The 16,187-nt window shown below is 32.7% G+C and overlaps 1 protein-coding gene and 1 long non-coding RNA gene across 2 annotated transcripts in view; one reads left to right on the top strand and one right to left on the bottom strand.

Moving 5' to 3' along the window:
* The window catches only part of LOC145258240 (mediator of RNA polymerase II transcription subunit 10-like), a 39,202-nt gene that overhangs the window by 4,411 nt on the left and 18,604 nt on the right, over nt 1-16,187 (top strand). The window lies entirely within an intron of this gene.
* On the bottom strand, nt 1,687-14,597 carry LOC145258016 (uncharacterized). Its single transcript, XR_013864028.1, has 3 exons — nt 14,464-14,597; nt 7,672-7,782; nt 1,687-1,809 (listed from the first exon to the last, which is right to left on the bottom strand). It is a non-coding gene; the product is annotated as an uncharacterized LOC145258016 (long non-coding RNA).

A 16,187-nucleotide genomic window follows, 5' to 3' on the forward strand; every position in this document is an offset into this window, starting at 1 on the left:
ACTAGAAATATAAATATGCTCATTTTTTGATGAAGGAATGTTTTTTGTTTAAAAGAACATTTAAAATATTTCATCTATAATCTAACCGTAAACAAACATCCGAAATACTCTTGTGAAATTAATAAAAAAAAAAAAAAATTTTAGTTGAATTACTCATTTGTAACCTATTTGTGTTGAAAAAAAAAAAAAAAAATTAAAAGCAGAATCACTCAAAACTCATAAATAAAAATAATAATGGTAGAAATCCATCCAATAAATAGCACCGTGACATTTATTGGATAGATTTCTATCAGTATTTTGTTTTATTTCAAGTTTTGAACGATTCTCAAGACGCTAAAGATGGCAGCCACCATCTTTTTTTTTTTTTTTTTTTTTTTACATAGGCATCACCACATTATCAAGGCCAAGAGGCCACTCAAGGATAAGGGTTAAAGATTGTACATTAGAAATTGGACAATATAAAATCATTAGTAATGAAAATTTGGTAAATTTGATAACTTATATGGAACGGCTCATCAAGAACTTATTTACGTTAGACTTGAAGACAACCGTATTGTAGTCAGCCGGAAAGCAGGAAAACGGAAGACAATTCCACAGGCGTTCAGTTCTAAGAAAGAAGCTTTGTTCATGGAATCTACGTTTAGGTTTAGGCACAGATAAAGAGTGGGGGTAATTATTGATAGTGTTTACAGCTAGACGAGTGTTTCTTGTGAAAGTTTGGCGAATGGGGACCATAGATTGAAGCTCAGTCGAACACTTTCCATGAAAATAACGATACATCAAAGACAAACTCGCAACATCTCTTCTGTGAGATAGAGGTTGCAAGGAAGAGAAAAGGACATCTCCTACGAGGCTACGAAGTCTATTTTGAACTCTATAGTCGTTTTAACTTAAGCACCCAGCACAACTCCCGTTTCAAACTTAATAAACGCTTTAAAATAAGTTAAACCCTCAGAAACTTATCTAAGTAGGTAGAATAGCTTCAGTACTTTTTGCTTTTCAATTGGGAAATTTGAAGAGTGTATAGCAGGGGCAGATAAGCATACATCAGGGGCAGAAAACTATTTTGTGTTTATAATATAAGTTATATTTATTTTAATTCAATAAATGTGTAACAAAAACTTTCTCAACAACAACAAAAAAACATGCATTCGAAAATTTCAGAATTTTGGCTTTGTTACAAAAATAAAAATCTCTAATTTGTGTTTAAAAAAACTGTATTTTTTGTTATTATAATTTTCTTAAATTTGTTTTAAAAAACAAAAAGTATGCATTTATTGTTGTGAAATTTTCGATTCGGTCCTGAAATTGCATTTGTCTGCCCTTGGTATGCACTCTTCAAATGTTTCAATTGACACCTTTGCACTAGTGCACAAAGTACCGTAAAACATGCCTGCAACAGGATTTTAGTTAAACTATTCTAACAGTTCCTATAGTAAAATTGAACCACCATTTCTTTTTCTTTTTTATATTAAATAAAATTTAAATATGCTCATTTTTATTTGTTTTGGAATGAGTGTATTTTTTTTTTTTTTTTAAGATTAGATTCCTATCTTTTAAAATGCTTGGTTCAGCGACAAACTCTGTTAGCAGCTCTAAATTTCAATTTTATTATAGCATTCTATTTAAGTTCTATGATTGTGATTTAAAATTGTAAAAAGTGAATGAAAATATTGTAAAACTTACCAAAATACATCTTTTTGAAGAAGTATTGTAAGCACTCCCGATTTTAACTCATTCATGATGATGATATTAAGAGTATTTCAGACTATGTCATCCCTTTGAGTTTGGTGTGAATATTAAACTCGGCTGAAACAAAACAAAAATACTCAACTTATAAATCATATCTCATAATTATTTATTTTTTTAACATCAGTTTTCTATTAAGATGGGTAGGGCAATAAATAAAATTTTGGGCGCTTCTACAGAATTGGGACGAGATTTTCAGAAATCATGAAACTGAATTTCACATGAAAACAATGGTATCTACGTATTCCTTGTATTTTTAGATGTGATTATATCCAAAAATTACGAAAATCAATAAGGTAAAAAAAAATTTATTTAAGAAAATAAAAAATAGAATTTGGTGAAAATGATTCGTAAAACGCAGTAGAGTTCAACAGGGAGGTAATTTTCTGTTTGAATTAAACAAAGACAACAGCAATTTTTCACGTTAACGCGATTAATGTTGTTTTTTAATAATTCAGTAATATTCAGGTACTTTCGACTGCATAATTTGAAAGCTACCATTGTTACAAAAAGTCAGTTGAGACCATTATTTTTTATCTGCAAACTTCATTCATCGACTACAAAATCTCGTCCCAATAATGTAGAAGCACCAAATTTTTTACTCTTTGATAGGACAGGGACTTGTAAGAAAAATTAAAGTTTTTATTACAGAGCATAAATGAATCATAATATTTGTCTTTAAATGTTAATTACATGCTGGAAATTATTCTTTTCTCTTTTTTTTTTGTTCTAGCTGGGGATGGGGAATTCTACCGGATGCCAGACATTCACTCACTACTTCATACATTCTAAACAATAAATCTTTTAAAATTCTAACTATCCATTTAAGTACAATTGTTTATATCTCTCTTGTATTTGGTTTATTGAGTAGTTTTTTAAAATTCTTTTTCATGAGTTCGATTGGTCCTATAATTACTGGAATGATGGAAATCTTCCTAAAATTCCAGTTTCTTTTCATGTCTTGCATAGGACCTTGGTATTTCATTATCTTTTCTCCCGCAACTCTGTTTAAACTAGCATCATTGGTGACACTAACTTCTTTAAGGTTCATTCTTTCTCCTTCTTGTCCCATATCACTATGTCAGATTTAATAGCTCCATTTTTTTTCTAGGTACATAACTGTATAAATTGCATAGTCGTAGCAGATGGTGTATGACATTAGGTTAGGCAGTTGAATGAAGTGCACCTTGCAAATTTCCAGAGTCTATTCCAAGCTACATCTATCCAAGTGCTTAACTTTTCAAATGCACATATCTGAACCACACCAGAAAACTTTCCTACACTCATGTCAATTCATGGCTTTGTTGGATAGTCTAACCCTAATTACTTAGCCCTCATAATTCTCGGTGGTCTCACATTCTAGGTCCTGCTTAGTTAATTCTATGTCTACAGCATCATCTTCAACTACTGCCTGGGTTAGTTTCTCTTCTAAGTGTGCTTTGGCCTCGGCCTTATCTAGTGCAAGATGCTGACTGTATCTAACAGTAAAGCTCTGACCTTAGTTTTCAAACTGACCCACCACATATTCTTGTTATGTACCTTCACTGAAGCTCGGTAAATAGTTGTAGTTTTTCTCAGAAGTCTCATATCTCCAGCAAAGGGATATTCCAGCACCTGGTTAATTTAGATCTATTTCCTAAATTCAACAGTGCCATAGCTAGTTTATTGTTCAATTGACCAAGCCAGTGGAAAGTAGGACAATACACACAAGCAAGGAGACTCTCTTGGTCCAGGGATTCCCCTATAGATGTCAAAATCTTTGGTCAGCACCTGACAATCTCTAGGCGAAACAAGAATACTTCCACTCATGGGGACGAGATCTCTCCAGATGTGAATCACCTAGTTTGAAGACCTTATGCCTCTTGCATTCTAACTAGTCAAGCACAGTCATGAACTTAAGCAGTGTTACACCTGACAAAAGGACACTGATGCTATGCATGCTAAATGTTGGCAATTCTTTAGTATATTGGCTATCGTGTGCAATTTCGCCAATGTCTAGCAGAAATGTTAGCTTTAAGACCCTGTAAAAAGAGAAATGCACCAAAATTAAGACCTATCCTTATATTCTGTTAAAAATCCATGCAGGAAAGGGTCTTAGTTCTTGGAAAGTTTGTTCCTGGTATGCCCCTTCTCCCTGAATTCTTATAACTGACTTCTGAGAAGTTGGTGAAGCCTTTGACATCTAGCTGAAATCTGAGAGTGGTTTTGTTCCTTTCCTGGCAGAAGAGAAAGTTTGTGCCAACAGACAAGGGTTGATTTTAAAAATATCCTTCTCCAATTTAAAAGAGAGTGAGGTTTCTCTTTCTTTTTTCAAAAAGGGGGCGTTATTCAACAGTTCCTGAGGACCTATGTTGTCATTAATCTACTTAGCCATTAGATTGAGGGCTGCCACTGTGCTTCATTTTTGAACGCTGTTGTGACAAAATGCTTTAGGAGCCAATCATTAAACCTGCCAATGTTTTCTTACTTTGGGAGAAAATGAAGGCTTTTCGCATAATTGAGCAATTGATTCTGGATGTTGATGTAGGATTTGGGAAACCTTTAAACAGTATTCCCACATCAATGCTAAAATATAACTTGCTGGATTTCCTTGCAAAAATATTTATTTAGTTGTTTTTCCTGAACCTTGATTTCACAGACAATCATCCTTGACATATAAATGTGAAATCTCCCACGGCCTAAATGATTTTTCTTGATAAAACTAGCTTAATCATTGTGAGCTTCACATTCAACAAATGTCTTGATCCCTCTAAACATCTTCACTATCAGGGAAGATATTCATGCTTGTTCTGTAATCACAAGGATATTTTTGGGCTGTCTGAGATCTGGATTTGGTGAGAATAGGATAACATACATTTCTGTTTCTATTATTTGATTTTCACTTGTCATATATGTGTCCCTTTTTGGGGGGAGGTTAAATATGATGTGAGCAATAAGAGAATCCCATCACAATTTTTCTTTGCTTGGCACACTCTTGAAAAGTGGTTAGGCTTCCCACAAGTGCTGCATGTTTAACTGCAACCTGAGATCGGTCACACAGGCTATCGTCCACAGTCACAGTGTATTACAAGTTAAATGTAATCCTCAATTGCGGTATCACAAATGTAACATCGTCTAATCTCTGATGCTTTAAATGTCTTCAAGCAATCACTGAACGCTGGAACCATGCATTTATAGTCAGTTTTAGTTCCGACGTGCACAAAACAGGCAGACTCTAAGTCTGTGTGGCAACACAATTTCCATATCAACAGGTTTTCAGAGATACTAAGACAGTACTTTTGTTCTTCAGGTCATCTCTGGGGTTGGTCATTTGGTTGTTGCTAGTGATTTCTTCTCCCACCAAAGATCAGTTTTGGACTGAAAACCCTCATTGCTGGAAAGGTTTGGTTTGATGATGTATGTGAAAAGCTGAATCATTTTTAATACATGAAAGGCAAATAAAAAAATGATTAACAAGTTATTGGTAATTGTTTTCTTATAAAAAATAATTTGGTCAAATATCAAATATTCTAGTAGTGTATATATATATATATATATATATATATATATATATATATATATATATATATATATATTTGTGTGTGTATATATATACACACACACAAAGAAAGTTAATTGGGTAGTTATATTTCTTTCTAATCTAAGAAACACATTTTGGACAGCTAGAGTCTTTGTTTTCAATTTAAAGTTTTTTTTTCTCTTCTAAATTCATCTGGGCAAAGCTGAACTGGCAATTTGGCTGTAAGTCTGGGTACTTGCATTTTAAAATGATGTGGATTTCTCTGGCAGTGACCAAGAGACTCTTTAATCATGGAAAAACCCTTTTTATTGAGCTATCATTTGCTCCCTTCTCTCATTGAAACTGGTATATCTAATTTAATAACTTTTTCTTTTTCTCCTCTCTGAAACAGAGTTGTAAATCAACTTTTTCCCATCTAACAGAGAATGCCAATTCACTTGTGAAGTCCATCTTTCACTAAGGTTAACGTAATTTCACCACATAACTTCATGCTTGGTAATTTAAGTGGCAGGAGCTCATTCCTAGGATGCCATGTTGGTGCCTACTACAGCCCATGCAAATCAAAAAGATTTAGAGGAGATATTATGTGCATTACTTCCTATTAGCTTGTGGAGCACTTTTTTTTTCTTTTTTTTTTTCTTGGTTGTGGTACATAGGCATTCGCAAAATAGCAATGTCAAGGGTGTCGGTCATTGAAATTTGGTCTCACAATACTGATTCGAATGCCTCTGAATGACAAGACATTCTGTTTGAGAGATGTAATTATTTTGTCTTTGGACAGTGGGGTGGCCTTGAAGTGTTGGACAGATAATCCTCATAAAGTGGACATAAAAAATTGCATTCCTGGGCTGTGGCCCAGAGACGGATATGGTAGGTCTGTATTGTTTCATTCTCACCATATGACACAGAGCCAAAAGTAAAGTGATGAACAATGGGATTTGACTGCCGAGTGAACAATGACTGGACAAACAAACAGACAAAGAAATATAATATAGCTACAGAAGTTAAGAATAACATTGGTACCATCTGTTTCAAATCTAAACAGAGGGACCTATATTTAATTGTCTATATCAGACTCTCATCTCCCTCTGTTTATATATGTCTCTCCCAAAATAGCGTCTCCTGTGCTGTGTGACTTTCTATGTTATTTGAATTCTCAATTTTATTTACACTTTTATAATCTTTTTTATTAACTAGTAGACCACCTGGCATTGCCCAATCATAAAATACGCTTAAATATGATATTTCTAATTAATGCATATTTTGTATTTATTATTATAGAGCCAATTTTCTATTGATTATTATCTTATATCCAATATATAATAGTGATTTCAAATATTATAAAAAATATGATTTGGGTGCCATCAACTAGAATCAAAACAAAAACATTTAACTCTTTAATGGAATCCGCTACCACCTGACCTAACAACACATGCATATCAAAATTTTAGAAATTAACACAGTAAAATATATAAATGTATATTTGTATGTGTGTAGAGAATACACATTAACTTATGCCTGCCAAGTTCCAATTTTTCAATTTTAATCCCTTAGCAACTATTTTTTCCAACTAAAAACCAAATCTAATTTGTTCCACAGGTCCTGATACCCCATATATCAAGTTTCAAGTCTGTAAATAATTGACAGTGTAGTTTGGTAGAGACTGCTCCACGTGAACACACACAGACAAGGTCACTTTTATATATATATATATATATATATATATATATATATACATACACTAGCAGGGGTACTCGGCATTGCCCAGGTGTGTGTAGGTGGTGTAGTAAGGAACCCCAGGAGGAAAAAATGTGGTAGTAGCAGGGGGGGGGGGTCAAAACAACAGTAGGCAGTTTGGGTGGAGAGAGTTGTTAAAAAAAAGTGGTAGTAGACAGGCAGGTTCGAACCTGTAACGAGCAAAAAAAATGTAACATCTTAGCCGATGCATCCATGGTGCAAGCGGAAGTCGAGAGCGTTGAAATTAAGTATAGTTAATCCAACGGAGACGACTTGCGAAAATGTAGACGAAATAAGCAACTCTTTCTTGCAAAAAACGGCCAAGTTGAGGGTGAATGAATGAATGAATGTGTTTGGCCAATTTTTCAAGATTTGTCGTCCAAAGCTTCAAAACTATACTGATCTCATGAGGATCTGTCACATATCTCGAAAGTTTTAGGCAGGCATACAGACACATACACACATTTTTCCTTTTATATATTAGATATATACCAGATTTTTACCATCAATTTTGACTTTATATATGTTCTGATCAAGTGAGAAAAGATATATTTTTTCTCAAGCAATTGTCCATCACTGAATTTCTTTGAACAGAAATTCCCATGTCATTAGAGGTGTTGGACATTGTTATACTGTTAAAAGTGAATTAAAATTGTTATACTTACCAACATGCATTGTTAACAGGTGAAGTAAGTTCTTCTTGGCATACTCATTAGTAAAAAGTGTATTGCAAACTGGCTGCCATCACTTGGGGGTTGGTGTGAATATTAACTTTGCTGAAAAAAAGCAAATTAATACTCCATAAATCAAGATTATCTTATTGATTATTAATTTTATTTTCTGATTTCCTGTACTTTTTTATGATCAAGCTAGCATAAAAATGCTTTATTATTTACTAGCGGGGGTGCCCAGCATTGCTCGGGTGTAAAAGAAAAAAAAAATGTTTGGTAGGGAGGTAGGTTTGAACCCGAATCCTTGAGATGAATAGCCTGACAACTTACCACGATGCTACGCAGGCAGAGAAGTGAGGAAGGGTGAAATAAATGTTTAAAAAGCAGGTGGTTAAACGAACGTGAACATGTGGTTTTCTAGGTCAAACATCATGCCATAGTAGTAGAGAAAATGAAATCCCAGCACAAATTTTGTAAAATAATAAAAGATTCAGACGACCTAAGTTCATAAATTGGGCATATTATAATTTAGACAGTATATAAAAAGTTGCAAGATTTAGTGACCCTTCCGAGCGCCCCCCTCCCCGAAAAAAGCCTTTGGCAGACATACAAAAAAATGCACATGCACACATTTTCGCTTAGGTATATATATATATATATATATATATATATATATATATATTAGATTAAATAGTGATATATATAATAGATTAAATAGTGATATATATATATATATATATATATATATATATATTAGATTAAATAGTGATATATATAATAGATTAAATAGTGATATATATATATATATATATATATAATAGATTAAATAGTGATATATATATATATATATATAATAGATTAAATAGTGATAGTGTTGCCAATTTATAATGCACTTTTTTCATGCAATTACCAACTAGCAGAACGTTACCATTGTTGACTGAAGTCTCATATTATTTGTCTCCATGCAACACGTCTTCAACCTGGTAATCTTTTAAGATCGCAGCCATTAAAGAATGCAGATTAAAAATCTGTCTTGTCATTAAAAGTAGTTTTATGTTGTTTTCATTAAATATTATTAAATGAAGGATTGTTTCCATTAAAAATCCAGTTAGTATTATGCATCTAAAATTGAGAAAAGCATGCTTGAAAAGTGTCAAAGTGAAGCAAAACAAAATGGCCAACAAATTTGAGCTAATGCCATGTTTATCTAACAATGAAGCTCAAATTTTAACTAAAGATAATTCATTTAATAATCTATAAATATAAAAGCGAAAATGTATGTATGTATGTTCGCTTTTTGTGTATGTCTGTAAAAGGCTTTTTCCGCTGGACTTCTCGGTCGGCTCATTCCTTCTTAAAACTTTTTATATGTTGTCTAAATGATAATATCTAAGAGTTACGAACGGGAGTTGCGTGTGTATTTAATTTGCCCGACTTTCACACGCTATTTTTTCCAAATTTTTAGGTTGTCGCAGGTATCTTTTGCTTTTCAGTATAAAAAAAAAAGCGAAACTGGATTCGAATCAGCAGTTCCCAGTGGTCTCTGGAAAGCGATGTAAACGTTTGGTCAATGTCGGCTTTTTAGCATCATATCAAACAATTGCTTTCGTCTGGACACTCCCCTAATAAACGGGGAGCTGGTTTTCTCCAAAGTTGGGTAAAAACAAGCAAACCGAGTTATTGACCTCATTAAAAACTGTCCTGCACAAAATATTAACTGCTGACTAGCTATTGTTTACGCCATCATAACACTCGCAGAAAATGTTAACTCCACGATTTCCACTTGACCTCACTAAGTCATTAGGTGTGAGCACCTGTCAATTCTCTTCCTACTTAAATAAATTCAAACGTCTTTCAGTAACTCTTTTTTGCTGGCCGATTGGTTAACGTGTCATGTTTTTTTCATATTTTATTTTCCAACTTCACCTCAGGGCTTCGGGTTCGATCCTACCTACCTACCAAAACTTTTTTTCCAGCCCCCGTGTTTCTCACCCAGGCAATGCCGGGTACCTCCGCTAGTCTTTAATAATCTAATAAATCTCACCTATCTATTTAAATGTATGTTTTTATGTCTGCCTAAGACTTTCGATAGAGGCGACGGATTTTCACGCGATTAGTATCATTTTGAAGCTCGATGTCTCAGATGACAAATATTGAAAAATTGGCCACAAACATTAATTCCTTCACTCTCAACTGGGCATTTTTCTACAAAGAGGAGTAGACTTTTTGCAAGCCATTTTTGCAAGTCATTGTATCGGTTGGATTGACTTTGCCTAATTTTAACATTCCGAACATCTAGTTGTGTCATGGAGTAGCAGTAAGACGTCAGGTATTTTTTCTCACTTTCTTTTCCACCTTCATGGTACGGGTTCAAGCCTGCTTGCCTACTACTACTTTTTTTTTTTTGCTCAACACACACCTCCAAACACCCGGGTAACGTTGGGTACCCAGGCTAGTAATAATATAAATTAATAATATTTAATGAAAACATAAAACTACTTTTAATGAAGAAGCAATTTTTTTCTTGCATTCTTTCTGGGCAGCTATATTTATAGATTACCATCACTGATCAGGTTTCATTTCCATACATCATCATACTTTGTATGCATGCCTAATAGACTCTTCCCTTGGTCAAGAGTAGTAACACTGTTAGTAATTGCAGAAGTTTCTTGAACTTACTTTATCCATTCTAATTTTTACAATCACACTAACATATCATACTATATACATGCTATATCAAAGTACATAATACAAGTTAATATTTGAAAAATTGACTGAAACTAATTATAAGTATATTAGACATTAAAAATAATAACAGCACATTTAAAAAAAAATATTCCACCTTTCACTCTAGTGCTATCAAATAAGGCTGTCTGAAGATACTGGCTTCCTGGCCTAAGATGCACCAAACATTGATTTTATTGTTTTTTTCCTTTCTCTTTGCAAACTCAATCACGTTCTGCAAAGTCAAAAACAAAAACAACAATTTTGCTCAACAGAACAAACCAAATACTATGAATAAATATTTTGGAGACATAAAGAACTTAAAGCTTAATTTTTTTTTTCTAAAATTACTAGACTTGGTATTAAATAACCCAAAAAGGGTTGATATGCCATAAAACAAAACTAATCACCTTTCTATTTAAATTTATTTCATGAACCCTCATCAGAAAAAATATATCTAATTGCTTAAATTTAAAGAAAGAAATAAACAAAGTCCAAATACTGTTGTTTATAAATATCTCCAATCTCCAGAAGGTTTTAGATATAATAGCTAAAAAAAACTTTTATCTTTGCGAAACATAAATAATGGTATTAAGTTTATTTTGCTAGCACAATTATCCACTGAATTATGACTGTTCAAATATTGTTAAAATTTAGAAAACTTTCCATCTTATGTTTTATTGGTATACACTCATGAGCAAAAAAAAAAAAAAAATGAGCCAAGAGTGAAAGAAGGAAGAAATCGATTTTTCAATATTTTTCTATGAATTTTTGTTAATTTTAACTGAAAATTCCTGTTTTGCAGATCATCATTATTATTATTATAGCATATAATAATAAGTGAAAAAATGAATCCTAAAAATGGTAAGACCGCATGTTGGTGAGGATATTAAAACAGAATTGCAGGAGTAAGGCAGTCCAAAATGACTTACAAGCAGACTTTTGATATTTTAAGAAAAGAAAATGTGAAAACATCTCTTTCTGTAGTGAAGCGAATTGCTCACAGGTTCGAAGTCAAACGCTTGGTAAAAGGGAAATCTGGATCTGGTCGCCCTAGAGCATTCACTTTGAAGGACAACCACAGGCTTAAATTAACTGTTTTGAAGGATCGAAAGAAAACTTATGTTGACCATAGCAAAGAATTCAAAACGGGTTGTAAATTCTCTTTCTAGATATACAATATCTAGACGAATTAAAGAAATGGGATTTTCCTCTGAATGGCATACAAATAAGCCATTTTTATCTAAGAAGAACATCAATAATAGATATTTTTTTGTGTCATGGCAAGAAAGATAGAGACTGGTTCAGGAATGTTTTCTGGTTAGATAGAATCAAGATTTTGTCTTGTTATTGATGTTCCCGATGCTCCTGAATGGTGTAATCTAAGAACTCGAGAAAGATTTTTGCCAAGTTGCATAAAAACGACAGTTAAACACGGGAATGGAGAGATAATGGTATGGGGGAACTTTTACTGCAGCAGGAGTTGGAGAACATATTAAATGTGAGAAGTCAATCAATGCAAAGGAATACATTCGAATATTAGAAACAGGACTGTTACCAAGTATCCAGAAGCTGGGAATATCCCAGAACATTATTTTTCAACATGATAATGCCCCTGCACACACTGCTAAAGTCACAAAAAAATGGTTTTCTGATAATTCAATTGATGTGATGTTTTGGTCAGGTCAAAGCCCCGCTTTAAACCCAATCGAGAATATTTGGTCCATAATATCTCGTGCATTGGCCAGAAGAAATTTTGAGAAGAATTACAAGCTGTAGGAAGCTGTGCAAAGCAAATGGAATAGCATCTCGTCTTCAGTGTTCCACTTTGGTTGAGAGCATGTCTAAAAGGATTGATCTTTTTAAAGAAATCAAAAGGGAATGCGATTCCGTCCTAAGCATTTATTGAAGTAAATGTCTTGTTCTGTGTTATTAGTCTTGTTTAAGTTTCCTTGTTCAATTGTTCTTTGTTCAATATAGCTTTTAGTGCAATAAAATGTATAAAATATATTTGGCCCATTTTTTTTTTTTTGCTCACGAGTGTAGAAACAAATTTGTATAACTAACAGTGTATAAGTAAAAATGCAGACTTGAAACAAATCATCTTGTGGTAAATGAAACTCTTAACGCGTGGAATAATTGAGATCAAACTCGTCTAAATATTGGGAAAAATCCAATTATCCCTAAAAAAATATGCAAAAAATGTCATGAAAGTACAATTATGTCTGTTAATGAGATCCATTTAAACACTTAACACATTGTCAGTGTGATCCATAGCACTTTAGAAATGAAGCTAGATTTTTGTTTTAATAGTAAATAAAAAAAATTAGATTTGAACTATGTAAGAATATATGGTAACCATTAAGACAAAACATTTAATTCAAAAATGTTTTCAACTTAGATTTTTTATGAAAGACAACTTAAACCTTATATTAAAACCACCATATTGATAAGTGGCTCTTTTTTTTTTTTTTTTTTTTTTTTTAAGAATTTGTATATGCATCGAGATTTATATACATAAATTTGTATATGCATCGAGATGCACAATATCGGGCACATGAAATTTTAAAAAATCGTCTGTGACCAGAAAATAACTAAAACTGGAAAAATAACTAATTTTAATGACACAAGAGGAAGAATCGTACATTTAAAAAAGAAAAGATTAAATTTTGTTTACATCCAGATTTTTACCAAAATAGAAAATAAATGATATTTCATATATATGAGATATTTCAGAGAATTTTATATTTGAAGGTTATTTTAAAAAGAGGAAAGGAATTTTGTTGCATTTTAATAACAAACAAATGTTTTGAATATTACTTAAAATCCATGATGACATTGTAGGAGTCATGTTGTTTTAGTATTAGATATATTGTTGTATACAGAAAAAAAAAACATTTACTGTGATATTGTTTCTCATCAATTTTTGGGGCAATAATATGCATCTTAGACAAAAAAGAAAATTTTTTTAAATACTATTGGGGTCACCACACATCAAGGCCAAGAAGTACCTGAGGATGAAAGTTTACAGGCCTTTGAAGCGAGAAGAGAAAAGTGTATTTAAAATTATTTACATATTTCAGACTGTTTTCTTTGCCTTGAAGGTTACCGACTATGACAAAAAGCACCTAAAGAAAGTCTGGTACTACTAGATACTCGCTTCCTGACCTAAAATGCACCAAACATTGACGCTTATTTTTCTTTCCCTTTGCTCTGCAAAGTCCAAAACAAAAACAATAATTTTCCCCTATAAAACAACCAAACCAAAGACTATGAATAAATATTTGAAGGATAAAACTTTTTCCCAAATTACTGGATTTGTCATTAAACAACCATAACAGGATTGATAGGCCATAAAACAAGACAACCAAACAAAATCTAAAGAAGGCCAAAGAATACATCGTCCAAAACGTTGTGGAAAATGGCAGCAGCCTTGATAAAAAAACCGTTTGAAATATGTGAATTATAGACTAAAATATATTGGCAAAACCATTTAAAATTAGCATGTAAGTTGTTAATATTGATAAAATGTTATAAAAGAACAGATTAAAAAAAAAAAAAAAAAAAGGAGCAAATCAATTCATTTATGTTTTGAATAGTGTTGGAATGTTAAGTCTTTAAAGAGTTTAATAAAAGTTTCTTTGATAAAAGGACTTTTAAAATAAAAGGACTTTTTAAAAATATAATATAGTTTGATCTGTCGTTTTAAAATGCAATACTGATACTACATTTCAGTTCTTCTGTCCTCAGATTGAGGTAATTTTTTTTTTTTTTTTCAATTTTTTGCCATCACTCATCAGAACCAAGAGACACTTGGTTATGAAGGCTACAGGTCTTTGGAGGAAGAGGAGGAGAAAAAAAGTGTATTTAAAATTATTTACATATTTCAAACTGTTTTCCTTGAAGGTTACCATGGCAAAAAATATCTATGTTGTTCTCCTTTAGAATTTTACTTAAAAATCTTCTCATCTCCCTTTTATTCTTACCACAAATAGCAACAGCCCCCTCTCCCCCAAATAAAGTAACTTATTAAAACGTTTTATAGAAAGAAGAAAAAATTACCTTGTTGAAATGTTTTCTTTTTGGCCAAGGAAATGGAGAGAAATGAGTAAAAACAAAAGCTAGCATATTTTCAATTCAAACATTTTATTCTAAAACTTGACCTGTGTGTGTATGTGTGTTTACTTGTGTTTGTGTGTTTATTTGAGTGTGTACTTGTGTGTGTGTACTTTGATTCTAAACAATTTAACAAACAAATAATTACAATAATTAATCCTCTCTGACCCTGATTATTGGAATTGGATGATTCATCCTATTTTTATATTTTATATGGAGTACAATTTATACGTTTTTCATAGTCTTATAGTACCTATTTACTTGCCTCCCCATGAGTGCAAAGTTAGACAAAAAGTCCGTTTTTAAATATGGGAAAGATTCAATTCCCCAAAAGGGGCATTTCAGATTGGGACAAAAATTGGAAAACAAGTTTTCCTCCGTCTCGAAGGATATCTCATTTACTGATTGCTGAGCACAGTAAAAAACTGAAGTGAAGTATCAGAACTAATACTACACTTTACTCCATGCCAAAGAATAAAGCATTAGAATTAAGTTGCGGCAGAGTTTGTAACGTGTTCTGATTATTAAAATAGCTTTGCTGCTGCGGACACAAATTCAAATCCTGTCGAAGGACCTATGTTTTCTAGCTTCCAAATCACTTTAATACTTTTGAATGCTAACATGGTTTCCAACATTTATAAATATATTCATTGGGTGGATCTGGGAGTTTGACTTGAGAGAAAAATAATTCAAAATATAAACTCTATTCGCTTGCCTCTTCATGGGGGCAGTTAGGCACAAAGTCGGTTTTTAATTTGGAGAAAATCCAACTTCCCCAAAATAAGCATTCCAAATGATTTCTCCTTCACCAATTGCTGGGGACAAAATGTGTGTAGAATCAGAACAGATACACTTTGCTCCTGACCAAAAAGCTGAGTATTTTTATTTGTCTCCTCTTAAACATAAGATCATATACGGCGTAATCACATTGACACATCTGTTCTTGTTAGATCACTGAAGTTAAGCAATGTTTAGCCTGCTCAATATCAGATGGGTACTGACCAGGCAATGTCAGGTACTGTATGAAGGATAATATCAACACCTCCTTGCAAGAACTGCAAAAACATATCATCTTCTCCTCTGACTGGGATGTACATGCAACTGGGGACCGCTTGTAAATCTGATATTCCCTAGATACTTCCTCCTTAGGAAGAAACTGGTTAAAGTCCCCTAAGGAAACACAAGGTCAGATGAGTTTTTGAAAAGCCAGTGCACTAGATGAAGCTCACTTTTGCTTACAAAAAATGCTTGAGCTGCTCAATTGGCATTCCCTGGTAGGGACACTTTGGATGATTAATGATAGACTAATCTTTTCTTAGAAAGAATGTAAAGCATGGGAAGATGGACCTCCTAGAACTGAACAGAATCAAAGAGGTCTGACGATAACAAATCCACTATTAGACTGATTGTCAGGATCATATCATCGAATGGTACAAACATCACCTACTGGAGCTGTTCCAGGTTACCTTTACAAAAAATTAACAATACTGTTTTGTTTTTCAGTTAATTCTGCCTCCATAGACATTTCAGCAAAAGAAAACAAAATGTGCAATTTTATTTTAACTAATAAGTTGCATTCTACTATTATTTTGCCTGTTTTAAATAAAAGACAAAATAAAAATGAACACAACATATAAAAACTATTCATCTAATATATAAAATTATCTTGC

The sequence above is a fragment of the Euprymna scolopes genome, chromosome 33 (genome assembly GCF_053919585.1).
Source record: "Euprymna scolopes isolate OS-2025 chromosome 33, ASM5391958v1, whole genome shotgun sequence".
Taxonomy (NCBI): Eukaryota; Metazoa; Mollusca; class Cephalopoda; order Sepiida; family Sepiolidae; genus Euprymna; species Euprymna scolopes.